This window comes from Helianthus annuus, chromosome 9 (genome assembly GCF_002127325.2).
Source record: "Helianthus annuus cultivar XRQ/B chromosome 9, HanXRQr2.0-SUNRISE, whole genome shotgun sequence".
In the NCBI taxonomy this organism is placed as follows: domain Eukaryota; kingdom Viridiplantae; phylum Streptophyta; class Magnoliopsida; order Asterales; family Asteraceae; genus Helianthus; species Helianthus annuus.
In genome coordinates this window covers 162,190,639-162,202,325 of record NC_035441.2, presented here as the reverse complement: position 1 = coordinate 162,202,325, position 11,687 = coordinate 162,190,639, and the positions used below count along the sequence as shown (strand labels likewise).

The 11,687-nt window shown below is 39.9% G+C and overlaps 2 long non-coding RNA genes across 2 annotated transcripts; both read left to right on the top strand.

The window, feature by feature from the left end:
- Positions 1–2,444: 2,444 nt before the first annotated feature.
- Positions 2,445–4,415, top strand: LOC110874861. Its single transcript, XR_002556278.2, has 3 exons — positions 2,445–2,584; positions 3,096–3,162; positions 4,118–4,415. It is a non-coding gene; the product is annotated as an uncharacterized LOC110874861 (long non-coding RNA).
- Positions 4,416–10,086: 5,671 nt separating this feature from the next.
- On the top strand, positions 10,087–11,405 carry LOC118482205. The gene is made up of 2 exons (XR_004867707.1): positions 10,087–10,153; positions 11,109–11,405. It is a non-coding gene; the product is annotated as an uncharacterized LOC118482205 (long non-coding RNA).
- The last annotated feature ends 282 nt before the right edge of the window (positions 11,406–11,687 follow it).

Below are 11,687 nucleotides of genomic sequence, written 5' to 3'. Positions count from 1 at the left end.
ACCGGTCACAGAGGGTGATACCATCACGTGACCTGGTCCTAAGAGAGTCCTAAGGCATATCTACATTGTATTAAAATGGGTCAGAACTGAAGTCAAAGCAAAAGTCAAACTTTTGCGACTTTCGGCTCCGAACCGGGTCAATATATCAAATGGCCGAATCAAACGAGTTTAAACGAGTTTATATACTTAATATCATGTTTTATGAGTGTTCAAACAGGTTTCATAGCATATACATTACAGATTATGTACAAAATCGCAAAACGGCTTTCTGTTGACTTTTTAAGCATGCGTTTGACTCGATATTTGAACTAGTTAGAGTGGTGATCAGGGGGAACCCTTTCAGAGGTTTATTACCCTCATGAATACCAACACATAACTACTTTTGATTCGAGAATTCAGTGGACCATTCGTGATTTATCGCAAAGTCAATCGTTAGTTACGACGGATTGACTTTTTGGCTAAACTAAACAAAAACAAAGCCATAGAAGGTTTGGCATACTTACAGAGACTTGATGTAAGACTTAGAACTAGAGAAGAACACTTGGGAGCTTCAAAAATGATCAGAGAGTGTGTTTTGAGGTGTGTTCTAATAGTGAACTATGAATGCCTATTTATAGTACACAACTTGCCTCTAGATCATTACAACACACACTACAAATGAGTATGGATGAATGGCAGGTGTCCCAAGGTGCTATGGGTCGAGTAGGGGACGCCTATACCTTTGGGAAACCCATTCTTAAATGTTTTACCGCTTTAAACAGCCAACAGCCAAGTTTCTGTCGCTGGGCATCGCTTACGGACCGTATGGCTTAGGCCTTGCGGTCCGTAAGCCTGTGGCGGAGACAAGCTTAATCATTCACCCCTTTACGGTCCGTAAGGCAGGACCCTTGCGGTCCGTAAAGGTTGTTTTTAAATCTTTTTCAATCTTTTTGTAATGATTAACAAAATCTTGTAATTAGTAACGAAATCTTTGGTAATTAATAACCTGACCTTTCGGGTTTGAAGGGGTAACTTTGCGATTTGGCCCTTGATTATTTACAACTAAGGGCCTCGTGTTATTTACCCGTACTGTTAAGTCCCCGGTTATCTTATTAACTATTCGAAAAGCCTTAACTTTCATTGTTGACGCTTTTAACCCTTCTCGTATGAATTTGATCATATCTTTCTCGTTTTAAAACGGAACTTCGCGGAATTTATACAGTACATTCCAGTGAGCGTATTTTACTGTTACAAAGCCTTGGGTACGTCAAAGGGTCACTCAGAGGTATAATTAAACATGTTGACACAGTTAACCCCCGCAGCTTGTAATCTCTCACTTTCTTCCGCGTTTTGCTTCCGTACGATCCATGATTTATTCGTTTGAAGGTACGAGCATCATTAGGGTTACTGTACAATATATTTACTCTTGTTTGACATTTATAACCCTCGAATTTATATACTTTCAAAGTTTGTCAACATTAGTCCTTTATTAAATATGAAACGCCACGTGTAAACTTAAGACATGTGTCAATACGTTATTGGACACAAAATTTCGAGGTGTTACATCCTCACCCCCTTAAAATAAATCTCGACCCGAGATTTACTCAAACAAATAGGGATACTTCTCTTTCATCGTGGATTCAACTTCCCACGTGAATTCGGGACCTCTCCGGGCATCCCATTTAACCTTAACTATCGGCACATGTTTTCTTCTGAGCTTTTTCACCTGTCGGTCTTCAATCGACAAAGGCTTCTCCACAAATTTCAAGCTCTCATCTATATGCACATCTGTGTGTGGGATCACTAATGATTCATCAGCGAAGCACTTCTTTAGATTGCAGATGTGGAACACATTATGAATTCCATTGAGCTCTTCCGGTAAGTTCAACTTATAGGCAACTGACCCGACACGTTCGATAACCTCAAAAGGTCCTATGTATCGCGGGCTCAGTTTACCCTTCTTACCGAAACGCATCACCCCCTTCCAGGGTGATACCTTTAATAACACTTTTTCACCTACCTCGAAGTGAAAATCTTTACATTTCGGATTAGCGTAACTTTTCTGCCTATCACGGGCAGCTTTGAGACGTTCCCGGATCTGGAAAATCTTGTCCGTTGTCTCGAAAACTATCTCTGGTCCTGATAATTGGACCTCTCCCACTTCCGCCCAACAAACAGGCGATCTACACTTCCTACCGTATAATGCCTCGAAAGGCGCAGCCTTTGTAACATCCCGAAATTTTAAAACTATATACTAGAATTATAAAATACATAATAAACAAGAATAAACTAACTAGGATAAATAACCTAGTTAGTTAAGAATCTTGTAGTAACACTTGAATGAGTTAAAAGGGGGCCAAGAATATAAACTAGATGAGAGTGGAGGGACTAAAGATGTTAAAATAAAAACTCTAATTACTAAAATAGTAAAAATCAACCAAACACCCCATTTCAAGAGGTGCCTAGTCGATCATCAAGCAGGGGCGACAGGGGGTTCTTCACCCAAACCCTAGTTTGCAAGAAAACCACAAATTGGAGCCTCAAATCACTTAGAAATCGAAATTCAAGCACTAAATCGTGATCACCTTGTCAAAAGGATCCTAAGGTATGTTGAATTAGGTCAATTTCGTTCGATTCAAAGTTCATGTATGTGATCAAAATCGGATGTAGAGCTTGATTATGTGTAGTAAACATGAAATTGGAAGTAAAGTAAGGTCTAGGGACAAACCCTAGATGATTTCTTGTTAAAAATCTTGCATGTTAGTTGTAGGAATCAAAATCACTATAGTGGGTGATTAGTAAGTTAGTAGAACTTGATAAACACTAGGATTAAGACTCTTATTCTAGTGAAAACGGAAATTTTGAGATAATCTCTGAAATTGTTGATGTTAAAATATGTGTATATTGCCTAATTGAAGTTGATTTGAGTGATAAATTCAAGTTATGAACTTGGTTTAGATCATGTAAAAATCTGACCCACAAGGTGTTTGATAAAACGCCTAAGTGAGGATTAAAATGTTAAAGATTGCTAAAAACGCAAATTTAAATATGTAATGAATAAATGCGTAAAAGCTTGTGAAAAAGAGTTCTAATCTTTTATGAATTGGACTCTTTAGGCAAGGAATCCGGAACGTCAAGTGGACACGCCGGAGGTGATACCCGCGGAAAAGGTGCGCTTTGAAGGTACGCGACTTTAGTCTCGTTGAATTAAGTTTAATTACTTTGGTTTGAAATGTATTTGATGTCGTAGTGTAAAGGGTGCGTTTGATGTGTCGATAAGTGCCGAAGTGCACTCGACTATCAAACGGGTCAAAACAAGAACTCGGTATTTAGTTGGGTTAGTCATTGAAGTGATGGTTTTCACTAAATGGCAAAACGGGTTAAAATGATGGTTTTAAAGGAGTCACGAGAGTTGCGACTTGAAAGTCATACATCTTGTTAAATGATAAATTTTGCCATACTAATGATTTGGTAATGGTGAATCTAAGTATAAGAACCCGGGATATGGGTCGAACAATAATGTTAAAGGAAAAAGGATTGTTTGAAACGGAATGCTTGAATTCCAAATAACCAAGTAATAGCCATAGAGGAAATTTTCAAGCCATGGAATTGGCGTGAAAACACCAAGTATGTGAGCCCGGGTAATTGGGTAAATATGTTAAAACGGGTTTAAAGATGAAAGGAGGTGCTATGCACACACACTAGTGGGTCGAATAATGGTAATAAGGAAATTCGTGAACCAATTAGTGGTATCACGGTTTCCGCAATATAAAATTTACATGGTTAAGTCCGAAATCTTATTTCGGACTCATAGCAATAAGAATTGGTTGAATCGGATCACGGAGTAAAGAGTTATGAGCTTCCAAAGTTGAAAAATAGCTAAATGGTGAATGTGCAGAACTCACCGTAAATTACGGTTCCACCGTAATTTACGGTGGACAACAATATGTTACGGTGTTTTGCTACTGTCTTACGGCAGAACCATGACATTCCCAGGTTCACCGTAATTTACGGTGATACCGTAAATTACGGTGGAACCCAGCAAAAATTTATATTTGGTAGCCACTTGTGTTATTAAAACTTGTTTATACATTATATATTAAAGTCAAAACTAACGGTTTTTAGTGTTTGACTCTAGGTATGGATGAATCTCTCCCGGATGATGATCAAGCATTTTGTCAAGAACCGAACACGCAATTTGAAGCTTCCGCACTGAATATGATCTTGTCTAAACTTTAAACACGTCATATAAATTTTGTTAATGGTGTTTTGAATCCTTTAAACTAGTTATTAGTTGACTAGTAAGGGTTGTCTTTAAATGAATTATGCACTATCTAGAACATGTTTGGAAAAAATTGTTAGTATGTATGGTTTAAAACACCAATGTTTTTGTAAACTCTGATTTTTATAAAGTTTCATGAAATATTTAGCTTAAATTATGTTAAATTATTAAGGGTGTTACAAGTTGGTAATCAGAGCTTAAGGTTGTCAACAAAAGTGTTCGGTTCAAGCTTGATCGATCGTCCGGTAAGAATTAATTTATTATGTTAACAAAATTATGTCTTATATATGAATGAGAAGGAAATTAAAGTGCATGGGAAAAGTGTGTTAACACACTTAAACCCGGGAGGTGCACTAAATTTAAGCAGTTAAAGCAAGTTGAGAACTTGACTAAACCAAAACAAAAGAAGCAATGTTATAAACGAAATGTTTAACGTTTAAATGTAAACATTTCAGTTTCAAAGATGACGGATAAAGGAAATGACGAAGCGGTGCCAAGAGTCACCGAACAAATGAGAGAAGTGATTGCTGAAGAGGTAGGAAAAGCAATCGAGAATAGTTTGTCGGGTTTCATCGATAAAATCCAAACCACGGTGTTATCAGTGGTGGATGAAAGGATAAAGAAATTGGAGGATAATGCAAGTTCAGCCAAGGAGAAATTGGTAGAGCGTAAGGGTTGCTCGTACAAAGAATTTATGGCATGCAAACCACCACTCTACAACGGAGAAGTGGATCCGATAGTGTGTCAAAGGTGGTTAAGTGATATAGAAGGGGTATTTGAGAGAACCCACTGTGACGCAAATGACTTCGTGGCGTATGGCACGGGTCAACTGAGAGGACAAGCAAAAGATTGGTGGGATAATAAGAAAAAGGAAATCGGTAGTGAAGAAGCGAAGGCGATGACATGGGATGAGTTTAAGGTACCCTTCCTTAAACATCACAGTCCCAAGGCGGTTATTAATCGAATCAAAGAGGAATTTATCCAGCTTAGGCAGAAGGGCGAGTCCATTGATAAAATCACGGGAACTTTTCTTGACAAGTTAAGGTTCTGTGATGAATTGGTGACGACCGAAGAGCAGAAGGTGTATTATTATTATAATATGCTAAGCGCGGAGTATCGGGAGTTCATGACTCCCTCAAAATACGAAACCCTCACCGAAATCATCAACGCCGCTCGGGAAAGAGAGATAGAGTTGAAGAAACAAATAGAGAGGGGTGAAAGAAGGACGCAAGTGGTTAATCCAAGTCCCACGAAAAAGGCACGCGTGAATGACTCGTCAAAGAAGCAAGAAGGAAAAAGTAGCTCGCCAAGCTGTAAAGTGTGTGGGAAAGGGCACAAGGGTGAGTGCCGGTTTAAGGACAAGCCGTGTCCTATATGCGGGAAGACAGGGCACACGGCTGTATTGTGCCCGGGGAAAGTTTCGGTATGCTACAAATGCTATCAGCCGGGTCACAAGAAATCCGAGTGTCCGGAATTGTCCGGAAAGAAGGAAGACAAGGGTGCGCACACTGAAGCACCAAAAGCAAAAGCTAGATCTTTCCAGCTAACGGCAGTGGAGGCGAAAACGGAACCCGATGTGGTCTCAGGTATATTTGCCATAAATTCAATTCCTGCTCATGTGTTATTTGACACGGGTGCGAATAAGTCCTTTATTTCACATGGACTTATTCGACATCCTTCCTTTGTACTAACAAAATTACCTATGCCTTTAGAGGTAGAAATAGGTGACAACAAAAGTTTCCTTGTATGTGATATATGTCGAGATTGTAAGATAAGCATAGATGATGAGGAATACCCGATAGATTTAATTCCTATGTCCATGGGAGAGTTCCAAGTAGTGGTCGGAATGGATTGGCTATCCCGACATAATGCGAAAGTCATGTGTTTTCGCAAGGAGATAAAACTAAAATCTCCAAGTGGGAAATCGATTATCATACGTGGTGAGAAGGAAGGAAAACCGGTTATGTGCTCGATGATAAAAGCTTACAAGCTCATGAAGCACGGATGTAGAGCATTCATGATATACGCGAATGAACCAAACAAAGGATCGTTAAGGATTGAAGACGTGCCGGTAGTGCGCGAATACGCCGATGTGTTCCCGGAAGACCTACCGGGAGTACCGCCGGAACGGGAGATAGAGTTCGGGATCGAATTGATTCCGGGCGCGAAACCCGTGGCCAAGGCACCGTATCGGCTCGCACCCTCCGAATTGCAAGAGTTAATGTCTCAAATTCAAGATCTCCTCGACAAAGGCTTTATTCGCCCGAGTGTGTCACCGTGGGGCGCGCCGGTGTTGTTCGTTAAGAAAAAGGATGGGAGTATGCGTATGTGCATCGATTACCGCGAGTTGAACAAACTCACGGTGAAAAATCGATATCCACTTCCAAGGATTGACGATTTATTCGATCAATTACAAGGTGCTAAATGGTTCTCCAAAATCGACCTTAGATCGGGGTACCACCAGTTGAGAGTCAAGGAGGAAGATATACCGAAGACGGCATTCCGTACACGATACGGACATTACGAATTCCTGGTGATGTCCTTTGGGTTAACAAATGCGCCCGCGGCCTTCATGGACCTCATGAACCGGGTCTGCAAGTCCATGTTAGATAAGTCGGTAATAGTTTTTATTGACGACATTTTAATATACTCAAAGGACGAAGCGGAACACGCAAGACATTTGTACGAAGTCTTGGAGACGCTCAGAAGGGAAAAGTTGTATGCAAAATTTTCAAAATGCGCCTTCTGGTTGCGAGAGGTGCAATTTCTTGGGCACGTCATCAACGCAAACGGGGTATTAGTAGACCCGTCGAAAATAGAAGCTGTGGCGAAATGGAATCCACCGAGAAATCCTTCGGAAATCAGAAGCTTTTTGGGGCTTGCGGGTTATTATCGGAGGTTCATACAAGACTTCTCCAAAATTGCCATGCCACTGACCAAACTAACCCGCAAGGAGGAGAAATTTATTTGGGGTGAGGACCAAGAAAAGGCGTTTCAAACGCTTAAGGAAAAATTGACACAAGCACCGGTATTGTCATTACCGGATGGAACGGATGATATGATAGTTTACTCGGATGCCTCGCATTCGGGGCTTGGTTGCGTTCTGATGCAACGAGGCAAGGTTATAGCCTATGCCTCAAGGCAGCTGAAAACTCACGAAAAGAGATATCCTACTCATGACCTCGAGCTAGCGGCGGTGGTGTTCGCCTTGAAAATATGGAGGCATTATCTGTACGGGGTAAGGTTCACTATTTTTACCGACCACAAAAGCCTAAAGTATTTCTTCGATCAGAAGGAATTAAATATGAGGCAAAGGCGGTGGTTGGAGACGGTAAAAGATTTTGATTGTGATATACATTACCATCCCGGGAAGGCTAATGTAGTAGCGGATGCGTTAAGCCGAAAGACAGATTATGCGCCTATTCGAGTCCGATCGATGCAACTAATTGTGACATCGGGATTGCTCGACCAAATTCGAAAATCTCAAGGTGAAGCAATGAAAGAAGAGAATGTGAAAAAGGAAAGAATAGTAGGGCAGTTAAAAGACTTGGAGGACGGCAACCAAGGATTAAAAACTCGATTTGGGAGAATTTGGGTTCCCAATACATGTGGAGCCAAAGCACTTTTACTTGACGAAGCCCATAAATCTCGTTATTCGATACATCCGGGGGCGACCAAGATGTATAATGATTTAAAACAAAATTATTGGTGGCCCGGAATGAAAAGGGATATCGTGAAGTACGTGGAGAAGTGTTTGACTTGTTTACAAGTCAAAGCAGAGCATCAAAAACCATACGGTAAGCTGCAACCATTAGACATTCCAGTTTGGAAGTGGGAACAAATTACGATGGACCTACTGACTAAACTTCCAAAAACCAGCCGTGGTTTTGACGCCATATGGGTAGTTGTGGATCGATTGACAAAAAGTGCACATTTCATTCCGATTCGGGAGACTTATACATCAGAAAAGATGTCCGAAGTGTACACCAATGAGATTGTGACGCGTCACGGAGTACCGATATCCATAGTGTCTGACAGAGATACTCGGTTTACGTCTGATTTTTGGCGTGGTTTCCAAGAGCAAATGGGAACCAAGCTGTTCATTAGCACTGCTTACCATCCCCAAACGGATGGGCAGAGTGAGAGAACAATCCAAACGTTAGAAGATATGTTGCGCGCTTGCATTATCGACTTTGGGGGCAGTTGGGATGTCCATTTACCCTTAGTCGAATTTTCATATAACAACAGTTATCACGCGAATATCAAAATGGCTCCATATGAGATGTTATATGGTAGAAAGTGCCGAACCCCGGTTTGTTGGGGAGAAGTTGGTCCACGGGGGTTAGCTCAGACTGATATATAATCCGAGCTACAAATTGTAAGATCGACTTGATCCGCACACATTTAAAAGCAGCTCAGGATCGACAAAAATCCTATGCGGATAAACGAACGAGGCCAATAGAATTTCAGGTGGGCGATAAGGTAATGTTGAAAGTATCGCCGTGGAAGGGGATAATTCGATTTAGAAAAAGAGGAAAGTTGAGTCCAAGATTTATCGGGCCATTCGAAATCGTGGAACGGGTTGGAAAGGTAGCATACCGTCTCGAGCTACCTGAAGAGTTGAGTGGGGTACACAGTACATTCCACGTGTCACATCTTCGTAAATGTTTAGCGGACGAAACTGCTCGTGTCCACTACGACGATATCGAGGTGGATAACAGCCTTAACTACGCGGTAAGGCCAATTGCAATCCTAGATCGTAAAGTGAAAAGTTTGAGAAACAAAAGGATCAACCAAGTGAAGGTTAAATGGGAACACCGTAAGGGTGCGGATACTACGTGGGAGTCCGAAGAAGAAATGCAACGGCTCTACCCTACGCTATTCGGTACGTAATTCGGTTTCGGGGACGAAACCCTCTTTAAGGGGGGTGGACTTGTAACATCCCGAAATTTTAAAACTATATACTAGAATTATAAAATACATAATAAACAAGAATAAACTAACTAGGATAAATAACCTAGTTAGTTAAGAATCTTGTAGTAACACTTGAATGAGTTAAAAGGGGGCCAAGAATATAAACTAGATGAGAGTGGAGGGACTAAAGATGTTAAAATAAAAACTCTAATTACTAAAATAGTAAAAATCAACCAAACACCCCATTTCAAGAGGTGTCTGGTCGATCATCAAGCAGGGGCGACAGGGGGTTCTTCACCCAAACCCTAGTTTGCAAGAAAACCACAAATTGGAGCCTCAAATCACTTAGAAATCGAAATTCAAGCACTAAATCGTGATCACCTTGTCAAAGGATCCTAAGGTATGTTGAATTAGGTCAATTTCGTTCGATTCAAAGTTCATGTATGTGATCAAAATCGGATGTAGAGCTTGATTATGTGTAGTAAACATGAAATTGGAAGTAAAGTAAGGTCTAGGGACAAACCCTAGATGATTTCTTGTTAAAAATCTTGCATGTTAGTTGTAGGAATCAAAATCACTATAGTTGGTGATTAGTAAGTTAGTAGAACTTGATAAACACTAGGATTAAGACTCTTATTCTAGTGAAAACGGAAATTTTGAGATAATCTCTGAAATTGTTGATGTTAAAATATGTGTATATTGCCTAATTGAAGTTGATTTGAGTGATAAATTCAAGTTATGAACTTGGTTTAGATCATATAAAAATCTGACCCACAAGGTGTTTGATAAAACGCCTAAGTGAGGATTAAAATGTTAAAGATTGCTAAAAACGCAAATTTAAATATGTAATGAATAAATGCGTAAAAGCTTGTGAAAAAGAGTTCTAATCTTTTATGAATTGGACTCTTTAGGCAAGGAATCCGGAACGTCAAGTGGACACGCCGGAGGTGATACCCGCGGAAAAGGTGCGCTTTGAAGGTACGCGACTTTAGTCTCGTTGAATTAAGTTTAATTACTTTGGTTTGAAATGTATTTGATGTCGTAGTGTAAAGGGTGCGTTTGATGTGTCGATAAGTGCCGAAGTGCACTCGACTATCAAACGGGTCAAAACAAGAACTCGGTATTTAGTTGGGTTAGTCATTGAAGTGATGGTTTTCACTAAATGGCAAAACGGGTTAAAATGATGGTTTTAAAGGAGTCACGAGAGTTGCGACTTGAAAGTCATACATCTTGTTAAATGATAAATTTTGCCATACTAATGATTTGGTAATGGTGAATCTAAGTATAAGAACCCGGGATATGGGTCGAACAATAATGTTAAAGGAAAAAGGATTGTTTGAAACGGAATGCTTGAATTCCGAATAACCAAGTAATAGCCATAGAGGAAATTTTCAAGCCATGGAATTGGCGTGAAAACACCAAGTATGTGAGCCCGGGTAATTGGGTAAATATGTTAAAACGGGTTTAAAGATGAAAGGAGGTGCTATGCACACACACTAGTGGGTCGAATAATGGTAATAAGGAAATTCGTGAACCAATTAGTGGTATCACGGTTTCCGCAATATAAAATTTACATGGTTAAGTCCGAAATCTTATTTCGGACTCATAGCAATAAGAATTGGTTGAATCGGATCACGGAGTAAAGAGTTATGAGCTTCCAAAGTTGAAAAATAGCTAAATGGTGAATGTGCAGAACTCACCGTAAATTACGGTTCCACCGTAATTTACGGTGGACAACAATATGTTACGGTGTTTTGCTACTGTCTTACGGCAGAACCATGACATTCCCAGGTTCACCGTAATTTACGGTGATACCGTAAATTACGGTGGAACCCAGCAAAAATTTATATTTGGTAGCCACTTGTGTTATTAAAACTTGTTTATACATTATCTATTAAAGTCAAAACTAACGGTTTTTAGTGTTTGACTCTAGGTATGGATGAATCTCTCCCGGATGATGATCAAGCATTTTGTCAAGAACCGAACACGCAATTTGAAGCTTCCGCACTGAATATGATCTTGTCTAAACTTTAAACACGTCATATAAATTTTGTTAATGGTGTTTTGAATCCTTTAAACTAGTTATTAGTTGACTAGTAAGGGTTGTCTTTAAATGAATTATGCACTATCTAGAACATGTTTGGAAAAATTTGTTAGTATGTATGGTTTAAAACACCAATGTTTTTGTAAACTCTGATTTTTATAAAGTTTCATGAAATATTTAGCTTAAATTATGTTAAATTATTAAGGGTGTTGTAGCAAGCCAGATGGCTTTTGATGCTCAGCCTTGACTTGCGCACAAGTTAAGCATTTGGCTACATAAGCGGCTACAGACTTTTTCAAGCCTATCCACCAATAGTTTGCCTTTAAATCCTGATACATTTTATCTGCTCCGGGATGGACAGAATATTTGGAACTATGGGCTTCCTGGAGGATAACATCTCGTAGTCCTCCATAAATAGGAACCCATATCCGCCCATTCAATCTCAAAAGTCCATCCTTGTGTAGAGTT